We start from the raw sequence: 13,646 nt of genomic DNA, 5'->3' as shown, positions 1-13,646 counted from the left end.
ACGGCAGATGTGTGCCTGAGTTGCCCATGTAAATTAAAAGAATCAAATCCCCTATTCACTAAGCAAAGGAATTCTTTTTTTTTTAATGTGTATTTATTTTTGAGAGAGAGAGAGAGCATGAGCATGGAGGGGGCAGAGAGAGGGGGAGACACAGAATCTGAAGCAGGCTCCAGGCTCCGAGCTGTCAGCACAGAGCCCGACATGGGGCTCGAACTCACAAACTGCAAGATTGTGACCTGAGCCGAAGCTGGTGTTTAACCGACGGCGCCACCTAGGTGCCCCAAAACAAAGGAATTCTTAGGTGGGCAAAAACTATTACTGAAGAAAATCTGCTCTAAGTTCCGTGGGTGGGTTAGCCACCTTTTAAATGAACGTTTTCATCCCAGAGTGCAGCACAGTTCTTGGCTCAGAATAGGCACCCAGCATAAGTGTTTGTGTAGGCATTGGCAAAGAAGGAAGAGGTCTTACACCGGACATATTTCGAGGAACGTTCTCCAAAACCCCTGGTTCTCAGACAAATGGTAACTGGCAGCCAAGTTACAGGCATAAGTATCCTTGTAGTCAATCCAAGAACAACCCCTCTGGGGGTGGGCAGTACTGTGGCTTCTGGCTGCAAAGTCATCATCTCTGAGGAGCAGTGCTTATAATGGGTAGGCAATGGATGGCTCAAATCACAAACTCAGACATGGTGAATGAGGGCTGAGCAGCGTTTACAATGAGGTGAGCCCAGCCATGGGGCTCACTTGGGCACAGTCCATCCATGTTCTCTCTTCTGTCACTGGAATACTTAAAAAAAAGAAAACAAAAAACAAAAAAAGAAACAAAAAAAAAATAACAAAACCAAAACCCTGCCAAACTTAGTTATTGCTCACGCATGAAGGATCCAGAGCAGAGACAGTCTCAATTAGAGGTGACTTTCAAAGAGCCCTTGGGTTCAAAACCAAGGATCTACCGGGACACCTTCTGCCACCACCCAACGCTGCAAAACACATTAAAGAATGCTTGAGGCAGTTCTGGAAGATAAGTGGCCTGTATTTCATTCACTCACAGAGCAATCTGATCTGCGGAATTTCCACCAGTGATAATCCATGCACAACGTCACGTTCCCTCCAATCCCAGCACCATAATCCCAGCAAGCAGCGACTGGGTCCCCTTATGGCAGAGTTCAGGCACATAATAAAGGGAAACAGGAATAAGGAAAAGTATCAGTAACTGAAAAGTAAGGAACAGTGTACCTGGAGGTGCAAAACACACAAAGTACAACAGGAAAGAAGACTTTCTGCAAGCCTACTGCAACAGGAGATGGGTCAGAACTCATCGGAGTGCTGAGGGCAAGAAGCGGAGGGGCTGTTAGCGCTAGGGGCTGATGAGAAGTCCTGGGGGATCGGTGAGGGCTTGTTGATGGACGGGAGGTGTCCGGCATGCGGAGTCCTTCCTGAGTTCACGCATGTCTTCTTGTGTGACTGGGTATCTGTGTTTGACACCTGGAGCCCATCAGCGTCAGGTCCCCACTCTCTCCAGAAGATGCCATCGCAAAGGTCCTCCAGCAATTATTTTCCTGGGTTGGAAGGACATCCATCTCCGTGGGGTAGGGAAAGCATTTACAATGATGACCTGTCTGAAGTAAACTCTCTAAGAGAGGTCCAGTGGCTAGCGCCATGAAGAAGCCTGTCCACGGTTCAGCTGAGGTGACCATTACGGCCACGTTGGCCAAGGGCTTCTGAAACCCTGCTCCCGATGCCAGGGCCCTCTCAGAAAAGGGCCTTCTGAGACTTTTCGGCATGGGCAAAAGTGCTGCGGTCTGGAAAGCCCCAACAAAATTTCTGAATTTTGAATTAAATTTTTGAAAGCAAAACATCACTTTACCAAACTGTTTACCTCTCTGACGCCCCCCTGAAAGACTGAGTGGAGACCCAGTTTCTTCATTTCCTGAGATTTAAATAATGCTACAAGCCCAGGTGAAAGAAAGATGTCCAGATACTGACACCAGTGGACACACGGCATCTCTCAGATATTTCAAAATACTTCTAAAGGCTAGTGAACTATATTGGGCAGAATGAATACATAAGCATCGCCTTTGCGGCTGAGAGCCAGCTCCTGAAAGCCTTCTAGCATCATCAGTATTTAGCATTAATGGTCTTTGGTGGGGCTTTCTGGACAGCAATTAGCAATTCTGGAAAGCAAGACACACTGCCCCCTAGCCACACTGCGGACACCACAGCTCTGCGAACAGCCACACGACGGAAATCCTCCAAAGTCACCAGACGGCAGGAGAAGCAGCGAGTGCCGAGGAAAAAAGGCAGGTTTGGGCCAGGCCGCGTGTCTTCTGCTGTTTGGACTTCATGCTGAAGGAGCACCAATGGGGCTAATTCCCCGAGGAGCTGCACGTACCCATTGCCATTTGGCGTGGCCACCTCAGTGTTCTCAAAATCAGGAGATTTTGCATAGAAATCTGGGTTTCCAGGTTCTCGTGGAACAGCACAGGGATCAGAGGGGGTGCACGCCTCGTGGCCTCACGGTCTCTGCACACCTCTGTTTCCCACACCTGGTCTCCTGTATGCACAGGCTGGATGTTTGCACAATAATCCAGCCCTAACTTGGTGGCATTAAATGACACCAACGATTTATTGCTGTTATTAATTCTCACAGTTCTGGGGATCAGCTAGAACGAGCTGGGTGGTTTTCACTTGGGGTTCGTTAGGCGGCGATGGTCCCACAGTGGCGGGCGGTGGAGAGAAGCTTCCTCACTTACACGTCATGATGGGCAGCCATCCTCCACTGGAATCTCAGCAAGGGCTCTTTGTGGGAAGGTCCGCACTTGGGTTCTGCAAAGCCAGGCTTGCAGGAAAGCAACTTGGTTCTAAGAGTGAGTAACGCGATAGACGGCAGGGATACTCTATTCACTTTCCTAAACGGGCCTCAGTGTCAACCTTGGCTGTATTCCATTAATGACCAGCAAGGTCCTCGACCACCCACGTGAAAAGGAAAGGGGCGTCAGACCCCTCCACTGACTAATGGGAGAAATGAAGAATTTGGGGCCTTGTCTCGAAACCCCTGTGGTCGTTCCTCAGGTCACAAGTTACGTATATTCCTCCCACACGCCAAATCCACGCACTGTCCCCCATACCTGTCGAAAGCTGTTATCATGCATTAGGCTCAAGCTGGAGGCCAGGACCCTGACCTCAAATCAGGTCCAGCTTTGGATGAGGCTGCTCTTGGATCACTCCTCTGGTCCAGCTCTCTTTGCAAAGACCCCTGATCGTGCCCACAGGAGGCACGGGGCCACCACCCCCTCTGCTATGTTCCTGTTCATAGGGTGATGTGGCAGGCCATAGAGGCAGGCTGCCCGGTCCTGCTGCCTTCAGTGGCTGTCCCCAGTCCCTGGCTCTGCCTGTGGGCTCCCAGTGCAGACCTCCCAACTGTCCCTCCCTGGCATGAATATATAGCTCACATCTACAGCAGCTGGTTTCTCTGTTTGCTTCCTGAGCCAACATGTTTGGGATTCAAAACCTTCTTTTCTTTTTTTTTTCACTCCATCTTTTCCTGTTAGTCCTCGTGGGCAGCATTTCTGTGCACAGAATGCTCTTCAATACCCTGAACATCTTTTGTGAACCTTATTGGAGTTCATGCCATTTGACAGAAGCCATGTCTGGAAATCTGAGCTGAGGCGGCCTGGTTACGATGCCCTGGGGGTGGCTGGGGACACGACGGACCAACAGGGAGGGCCTGGGAGGCCGTGGTCTGTGCAAAGGGTCTTTAATCTTTCTGCGTCCCCAAGGAAATTTTAAAGTCAGATCCATGGCTGTTTCTTTACACCATGATTTTGAACAACAGGCTCCCGGGTTTGGTTTCCCTGGAAGCTATAGCTTGAGTTGAGATTTGTGGGCTCTCTGAGAGGGCTGGGATGAGAAAGTACTGAATCTGGGACCCACCATGTCCTGATTCCTCTCCATCTGATAAATTATTTTAAAAGCTCATCTCTTCCTTCGTTCCTCTGACTACAGTCAGCTGGAAAAAAAACATGAGGGTTCCTGTGAACACACGGCATGAAAACTCACTTGGTAAAGAACTGCATTAACCATTTTCTGTTTTCTATGAGCAACGATGCTGGCCACGCTTTCTGGGACAACATAGTAAGGGCCTTCTGCCTGCTTCCAATCTCCCTTTATGCCCCCCTGACAGTCTCCTCTAGGTTCTCTGCCTCCCTCGTGCCACACCAGGCTGTTTTATTGAAATACATACTGTACCTTATTTTTAAGGGGTGCACTCTGTTGGTTTAATGCAGGATATATTGTGAAATGATCACCACAGTCAAGGTGGTTAAAAACCCCAACATCTCACGGTTAGGATCACGTGTGAGGCGAGGACACTTAAGAACTACTCTCTTAGCAAATTTCAAGTGTACAGTACCATTAACTGTAATCACTACGTTGTTCATTAGATTCCTAGAATTTATGCATCTTTTTCTTTAATGTTTTTTTTTTTTATTTTTGAGAGAGAGAGAGAGACAGAGACAGAGTGCAAGTGCGAGGAGGGGCAGAGAGAGAGAGAGGCACAGAATTTGAAGAAGGTTCATACAAGGAAGGTAACTGTGGTGAAGAGGAAGGTACTTCAGTGTAGAAACAATGACACGGTCCCTGGGTGGCTCACTTGGTTAAGTGTCAGACTTCAGCTCAGGTCATGATCTCAAAGTTTTTAGTTTGACTGGCTTTGTGCTGACAGCTCAGAGCCTGGAGCCTGCTTTGGTCTCTCTCTCTTTCTCTCTCTCTCTCTCTCTCTCTCTCTCTCTCTCTCTCTATATATATATATATATATATATATATATATATATATATATATATATATATATATATATACTAAATAAACTTTAAAAATCAAGAAATGATACTTTTTGCCACATTCATTATTACGGTATTACAAAGAAACCTTCTCTCTGTCTTACAGGAACCAGTTGGCTGATTTATTAAGGGGGAACATATGCTTTCAAAGTTAAAGGTTCTGTATTCAGAAGATTACAGGGGACGGAAGAAAGGAAACTCACATCAAACATGGGCAAGAGAATTGGGTCTACTTGAACAGACTATGGATTTCATGAAATCAGGGTCAACATATGACACATGTGTGGGTGGCAAAGTAGATGTCACAGAAGAAAAAATCAGCGACCCAGAAGACACAGTGATACCAGCTCTGAAGAATGAAACACAGGGACTAAAACAATTCAAAACATGAAATGGAGTATTTAGCTACCTAATAATTTTAAGAGCCCTAGAATAAGAAGCAGTTCGAAGAGAAACATATTTGAAGAAATGATGGTGAAAAATTTCTAAATTGGATGAAAACTATAAACTCCCAGATGGAAGAATCTCAATGGCCCTGAAGCACAAGAAACATGAAAACCACACAAAGGTACAGCATAACTAATTTCTTCAAAACCAGTGATGGAGAGAAAAATTCTAAAAGCAATCAGAGATTCTAGACTAAAAATAGCTCACAGGTTCATCATCTAAGTTTTAGTTAACAAAGAGCACAGGTTCAGAGATGGAGATGTTATCTAGGAATGAAAAAGAGAAAACTTCAGATAAATGTACAGATTGTGGTAGAATCTTTAAAAACACACCCAGTTGATGGGACACCTGGGTGGCTCAGTTGGTTGTGCATCCGACTTCAGCTCAGGTCATGATCTCATTTGGGAATTCAAGCCCCGTGTCAGGCTCTGTACCGACAGCTCGGAACCTGGAGCCTGCTTCCGATTCTGTGTCTCCCTCTCTGTCTTCCCCTCCCCTGTTCACGCTCTGTCTCTGTCTCTCTCATAAATAAATAAACATTTAAAAATTTCAAAAATAAATAAATAAAAACATACTAAGTTGAGAAAAAGACACAACATATTTTAAAAAGCAAAAAAAAAAAAAAAAAAAAAAGCATTCAGGGAACAAAGAAACATTCCATAAACAGGAACAAAGGTAAGTCTAAAGACCCCAGGGAAGAAGACGGCAGAGAGCATCTCCACTGAGGGAAAACAAACACAAACCTGTCCACTTAGGATACTAATCAGAACAAAAGTATATTTCAAAAGTGAAGCTGGAATAAAGACAATTTATGTGTAAAAGGAAGGCTGAAAGGATTCGTGATGAGCAGACCTGGTACACGAAATAGTAAAGGAAGTTCTTCGGGACCGAGGGAAATGATAATAGATGGAAACAAGTATTTACGTGAAAACTAATGAAGACCACAAGTGGGGAATAAGTGAGAAAATATATATTTACTCATTATTCAAGTCTCTTTAAGAGACTTTTAGCTCCTTACAGAAGAATAACAACACTGAGGCGTGGTGTTTGTAACACATGCGGAGTAAAATACACAACAACAATAGCACAGAATCTGAAACTCGACCTGATTCACATCACTTACACAGAAATGAATAAAAATGAATCGTGGGTAAAAAATATAAAGCACAAAACTAAACCTTGAAGAACTATAGTAGGGGATAAACACTTGGGGATTTAGGGTTAAGCAAAGATCTGGACACCAGCATAATTTGCTGGACTTCATCCAAATTAACCACTTTGCTCTTCAAAAGGCCCTGTCAAGATAACAAAATGACAAATTAGAGACTGGGACACATATTTTCAAATTATATTTCCAACAAAAGCCTTATTTTAAACTATATACAGAATCTGTGAAAGTCAACATTTAAAAAATCCAATTAAAAACTGAGCAAAAGATAGGAACAGACATCTCACTAAATAGGATACAAAGATGTCATATCAGCCCATGAAACAATGTTCAACCTCTTTTCCACTAAGGAAATGGAAATTAAAAGCATACTGAAATCCACACCATCAACACAACAGAAATTTTAAAAATAGTGAGTACACCAAAAGCTAGTAAAGATTTGGAGAAACTGAATTGTTCCTACATTGCTGGTGGGAATTTAAAATGGTGGAGTTACTCTGGAAAATAATTAGAAAGTTTCTTTTCAAATTAGTGATGGAATTATCAAAGATCGAGCAACAATACTCCCGGGAAATAATTCTAAACTTATGTTCATGTAGATACTTATAGACACAATTCATAGCTTTATTGGCAACAGTCAAAAATGGGAATTTACCTAAATATCCTTCAGTGGGTTAATTGTTAAACTAACTGTGGTATATCCATACCATGGAATATTACTTGGAAATAAAAAAGGAATACTAGCAACTCCTTGGGATTAATCTCAAGGGATTTACTCTGAGTGCAATAAAACTCATCTCAAAATAGTTACATACTGTATGATTCCATTTATATAACAGTCTCAAAATAACAAAATTATAGAAATAGAGAACACATTTCCAGAGTTAAGTTAAGCAGGCAGAGGTAGAAAAAGAAAAGTGCCTGTAGCTACATCAGGGCAACATGAGGGATCCCTGTGGATGTAAATGTTCTGTACCTTGGTTATACCAATGTCAATATCTTGGTGGTTATATTGAAGTATATTTTTGCAAAGTGTTGCCTTTGGTGGAAACTCAGTAAAGGGTACACGGGACTTCTCTGTATTATTTCTGACAACTGTGTTATTTCTTACAATCTCAAATGTACATGTATCTCAAATACAGTTTTTAATTTAAAAAGATATATTGGGCTTTATCAGAATTAAGAACATTGCTTTCATAAGACCACTATTAGGAAAATAAAATGTAAGCCAAGCCACAGAGTAGGAGGAAGGATTTCCAAAACTTTTACCTGACAAATTATTTGTTTCCAGAATATGTAAAGAATACTTACAATTCAAAAATAACAAGATTAAACAAGCAATAAAGGACACAAACAGGTAATTCACCAAAGAACATGTATATGGTTAAAGACACAGGTAAAAGAACATTCAACAGTATTGATCACTAGAGATAGTGAAAATTAAAACCACAACGAGATACCAGTGCACAACTAACATAATAGCACCAAACAGAAAGACTGAGAATTTCGAATTTTGTAGAGTGTTGGAATACATGAAATTCTTAAATGTTGCCAGTGGAATGGAAAGCATGTCAGCTATGTTAGAAAATTCCTTGTGAATTTAGTATAAACATGCATTCAATCAATGACCCAACAATTCCATTTCTAGGTTTTTAAGAAAAATGAAACTGTGTGTCCACATAAAGAGTTCTACATATATGCTTTATTCCTTAGAGTCAAAACTGTTAAGCAACCCAAATAGATGAATAAATTGTGGTTTATGTACACAATGAAAAACTACTCAGCAATAGGAAACTATTGACACGTGCAACACAGGAAGAATTCAAATGCATATCATTAGGTAAAAGAATCTAATTTCAAAATGCTATATAGTGAATTATTCCATTTATATAATTTTTAAATATATACATTTCAAAAGAATTAAATCATACAGTGTACGTTCTCTAACCACACTGGAATTAGGTGAGAAATTAATGTCAATCATGGATAAAGATGTGGTTTATATACACAAAGGGATACGACTTGGCAATGAGAAAGAATGAAATCCTGCCATTTGCAGCCACGTGGATGGAACTGGAGGGTATGATGCTGAGTGAAATAAGTCAGTCACAGAAAGCAGCATATGTTTTCACTCATGTGAGGAACTTGAGAAACTTAACAGAAAACCATGGGGGAGGGAAGGGGAAAAATAATTTCAAACAGAGGGAGGCAAACCATAAGAGACTCTTAAATAGAGAGAACAAACTGAGGGTTGCTGGGGAGTGGGGGAGAAATGGGTGATGGGCATTGAGGAGGGCACTTGTTGGGATGAGCACTGGGTGTTGTACATAAGCAACGAATCATGGGAATCTACTCCCGAAGCCAAGAGCACACTGTATATACACTGTATGCTAGCCTAATTGACAATAAATTATATTTAAAACAGAAATTAATGTCAATCAATAACCTGATAAAAACTCTAAAATCTTATAAATTGGAGAACACACTTTGAAACAAGCCAGAGACCAAGGAATAAATCACAAGTGAAACAGAGTATTTTGAATGATATAACACTCTACACCCACTAGGATGGCTAAAAGGAAGAAGACAACATCACAAGCTTGGGCAAGGATATGACAAAATTGGAACGATCAGACTTTGCTATGTGATTGTAAAATGGAACCGCTGCCATTTTGGAAACCTTTTGACATTTTTCTCAAAATGCTAAACATAGAGTTCCTAATGACACAAGCAATTAATTGCACTCCAAAGTATGTCTAAGGAAACGGAAAACATATTTCCACACAAAAACTTGTACACAAATTTTCCTAGAAGCATTACTCATGATCGCCAAAAAGTGGAAACAATCTGAGATGTCCATCAACATATCAGAAGATAAAGTGTGATTTCCATACAGTGGAACATAAAAAGAACTGCAGGGCTAATGAAGGAATGCAGGGCTACAACAACATGGATGGACCCTGAAAAAATTATGTAAAAGAAAAGGCCACATTTTCTATGACTATCATATGAAATGTCCAGAATAAGAAAATCCACAGAAACAGAAAGTAGATTGATTAGTGGTTGCCAAGTGTTGGTGGGAGGGGACGAATGGGGAGTAACTAAGGAAATCAATTGACTTACCTGAGGAAATTATAAGTAGGACAGCAATAATTAGTAAAATAGGAAATAGACAAAAGCAGAAAGAATTTTAACAAATTGAAAAGTTTTTCTTTGGAAAGAGTAATAAAATTGCTAGACCCCCCTAATAATACTGTATTAATTTATTTTAATTTAACTTTTATTTATTTAGTTTTTAATTTTAGAGAGAGAAACAGAGCATGAGTGCAGGAGGGGGGAGAGGAGAGAGGAGAGAGAAAGAAAACCTTAAGCAGGCTCCAGACTCAGTGTGGATCTCACTACGGGTCTTGATCCCACGACCCTGGGATCATGACCCAAGCCAAAATCAAGACTCGGATGCTCACCGACTTACCCACCCAAGTGCCCAATACTGTGTTAATTTTAAAAAGAGAGCGAGAAAGAGAACATAAGTTATTGACATAAGGAATAAAAATATGTACATCCTTACAGACCCTACAGACATTGAAAGGACAAGGGAAGAGTCCAAATATCCATCGATGGATGAATGGATAAAGAAGTGTTACTATATATATATATATATATATATATATATATATATATATATACACACACACACACACACACACACACACACACACACACACACACACATACACACAATGGAGCATTACTTGACAGTCAAAAAGAGTGAAATCTTGCCATCTGCAACTACGTGGATGGAACTGGAGGATATTATGCTACGTGAAATTAGTCAGAGAAAGACAAAAATCATATGACTTCAATCATATGAGGACTTTAAGAGACAAAAGAGATGAACATAAGGGAAGGGAAACAAAAATAATATAAAAACAGGGAGGGGGACAAAACTGAAGAGATTCATAAATATAGAGAACAAACTGAGGGTTACGGGAGGGGCAGTGGGAGGGGGGATGGGCTAAATAGGTAAGGGGTGCTAAGGAATCTACTCCTGAAATCATTGTTGCACTATATGCTAACCAATTTGGATGTAAATTTAAAAAAAAAATAAAAATAAAAAATAAAACACGTCAATAAAATAAATGAATGAATGAATGAATGAATAAATAAATAAATAAATAAATAAATAAATAAATAAATAAATAAATAAATAAATGGACAAGGAAATGTTTAAATGGTTTTATGTCAATAAATTTGACAACTTAGATGAAAAAGAAAACACAACCTACCAAAACTGTCACAAGTAGAAACAGAACGTCTGAATAGTCCAGCAGGACAGCAGTGCTACTTTTCCATCCAGAGGACCTGTGATTCCTCCCATTGAAGGTTTCTACCCAGCCGTGTTGTCAGAGCTGTGCATTTGAATATCCTGGGAAGCTTTCCAAGATACCGAATGTGCGTGTCACCCTTAAAGATTCTGATGCAATTGAGCAGAGTGGGCCCAGACATGGCAATTTTTAAAACATTTCCAAGGTAATTCTCATGTGCAGCCAGGGTTCAGAACTCAAGTGTACAAAAACTTCCATCTTCTAAACAGTTCTGGGTCCCGGCCCCGGCTCTGCCACTAATCACCTGTGATACTGACAACCTCCGTTTCCCTGTTCCCTCGGTTACTCTTCTGCATAAAACAAGGGAGGTGGATTCCATCAGTTTACAAAGTTGTTTGTGCAGTGAGACTTGAAACCATCATGCCCAGGGGACCCCATCGTGGAGGGAGCTAAATTAAGAGTGTCTGTGATTGAGCAGAAACAGCCGGGAACACCCGTCCTCCCCCAATGCTCCCTGGAGGCACTTCTGCAGAGTTCTGGGACCTTGGGCAAGTCACGGGCTTCGTGCCTCTGATGTGCCCTGTAGCCAGACAGTAAGTCTCCGCCCACCGATGGGGTTGACTTTGTAGAATTCGAAGTCGCCTCCAGCTCTCCCCACACTGCCATCTGCACCTCTCCATAGTGAGACCTTCTGACGCCTCCTTGTAGCTACTTAACTGACGGTCAAAGGGGGTTCCTCTCTTTTACTTCCAGAGGCGCCCACAAGCCATGCTCAGAGGGTGCATTTATTTATTTATTTATTTATTTATTTATTTATTTATTTACGTTTCATTTACTTTTGACACAGGGAGAGACAGAGCCTGAACGGGAGGGTCAGAGAGAGGGAGACACAGAATCCGAAACAGGCTCCAGGCTTTGAGCTGTCAGCACAGAGCCCCACGCGGGCCTCAAACTCACTGACTGTGAGATCATGACCTGAGTTGAAGCCGGACGCTCAACCTTTGGAGCCACCCAGGCGCCCCTCAGAGGGTGCTTTAAAAAAAAAAAAAGTTTTTGAGGGGCACCTGGATGGCACAGTCCGTCAGGCATCCGACTTTGGCTCAGGTCATGATCTCCAGGTTCCTGGGTGCTAGCCTTGCATCCAGCTCTGTGCCAACAGCTCGGAGCCTGGAGCCTGCTTCGGATTCTGTGTCTCCTTCTCTCTCTGCCCCTCCCCCACTTCCTCTCTCTCTCTCTCTCTCTCTCTCTCTGTCTCTTTCTCTCTCTCAAAAATACATAAACATTAAAAAAAATTAAAAATAGATAAAATAAATTGTTCACTAGAATGCCCTGGAAGAACAAGACGATGAGGTTTCAGGCCAGCGGGGAAATTTGGTTTGGCTCTGGCCAGCAGGGGTCAGGATGAGCTGTTCCACAGGGGCCCAGTGAGGCTCCTGGTAAGTCCTGTGTACTTCTGCTGCGTTCAGAGAAAGTGCGGGCTCTTAGTCAGCAGCTCGGTGTCCAGTCATCTGTCATGCGGAATGCTCACACAAGTGTGCGAAAGACAAGAGAGGCAGGGATGCTCAGGCAGCTTCTGCCGCTATGCCCCTCCTATCACCATCACCCACACGGACCGTGACCTTTCCCACCCTCGGCCTCCACTGGTTCTTGACTGGAGAGCTCTTCTCATTCTTCATCCAGAGAGCATGTGTCACTTCCTCCAGGAAGCCCTCCCTGATATCCCCGACGAGGCCATATCCACAGACACATCTAGCCTACAGATAAGAGTGGACGCATTAATATACGACTCCCCTTCTGGGTAGACGCTTAGGAAGGATGCTGCCTCTGGCCAAACATAGCCCTGGGGACTTATGCCTTGGGGAGGGATGGTGGTGCCCCCAGCAGGTGGATACAGCCCTACATTAGGGCGCAGGGTTTGGTCAGCAAAGTGTGGGCTAGATTTCAATCCCCTCTCATTGTACCCTCTTGAGAAAGCCCTTGGTCAGTACACAGACCACACAACCGTGCAGGTGGCCCCCTTCAGAGCTTCTGTGACTCATTCCCATAGCACGCTTTTTGTGTGTGCTATGAACACGTATTTGCAGCGTCTTTGCAGGCAAAGACATGTTTAATTTTGCTCATATTCTATTCCTAGCCTAGTTCTCGATTCTTAGTAAGTGCTCAAAGATGTACACTGGGCAATCAGCAGACAGAAGGAGATTTGGAACACGAGGCATGTGGTAGTTTTGTCTGAACGAGCCTCTAACTTGTGGAGGCTGAATGATTTTCAAACCCATAGGACAGGCTGTGTCCCAGAGGGAAGCCTCATAAAGGAGAGCCTTTTCCTTCAAATATGGAGACAGGCAAGAATCTACTCCATTTTGCTTCTAAAGCCTGCATAGCTCCTCCTTGTAAAAAAATACCACAGAAAGAGCTTCTGGGGAATCTCCTCACTGAGTGTGCACATGGCTTCACATCAGCCCCAACCATCCCCTCGATCTCTGCCATCGGAGAGGTGACTTTAAATTACCTAAGAAAACTGGACATTCTTACGTTATTACAAGAAAGTAGTGAAAATTTGGAGGGGCTGGCTGGCTTAGTCAGCTAAGCATCTGACTTTGGCTCAGGCCACGATCTTACGGTTCGTGGGTTTGAGCCCCGTTTCAGGCTCTGTGCTGACAGCTCAGAGCCTGGAGCCTGCCTTGGATTCCGTGTCTCCCTCCCTCTCTGCCCCTCTCCCACTCCCACTCTGTCTCTGTCTCTCTCACAGAAATAAGTAAATAATAACAATTTTTTTTAAAGTAGTGGAAATTTAAACAAAAGGATGCGTACCCCCCAGCAGCTTTTCAAACATGCAAACGTCCCTTGTTTTCTTTCACAAAGTGATGG

This window comes from Panthera onca, chromosome Y (assembly GCF_046562875.1).
Source record: "Panthera onca isolate mPanOnc1 chromosome Y, mPanOnc1 haplotype 2, whole genome shotgun sequence".
NCBI classification, from domain to species: Eukaryota; Metazoa; Chordata; class Mammalia; order Carnivora; family Felidae; genus Panthera; species Panthera onca.
The sequence above is the reverse complement of the archived record's forward strand: the minus strand, read 5'-3'. Positions refer to the sequence as shown.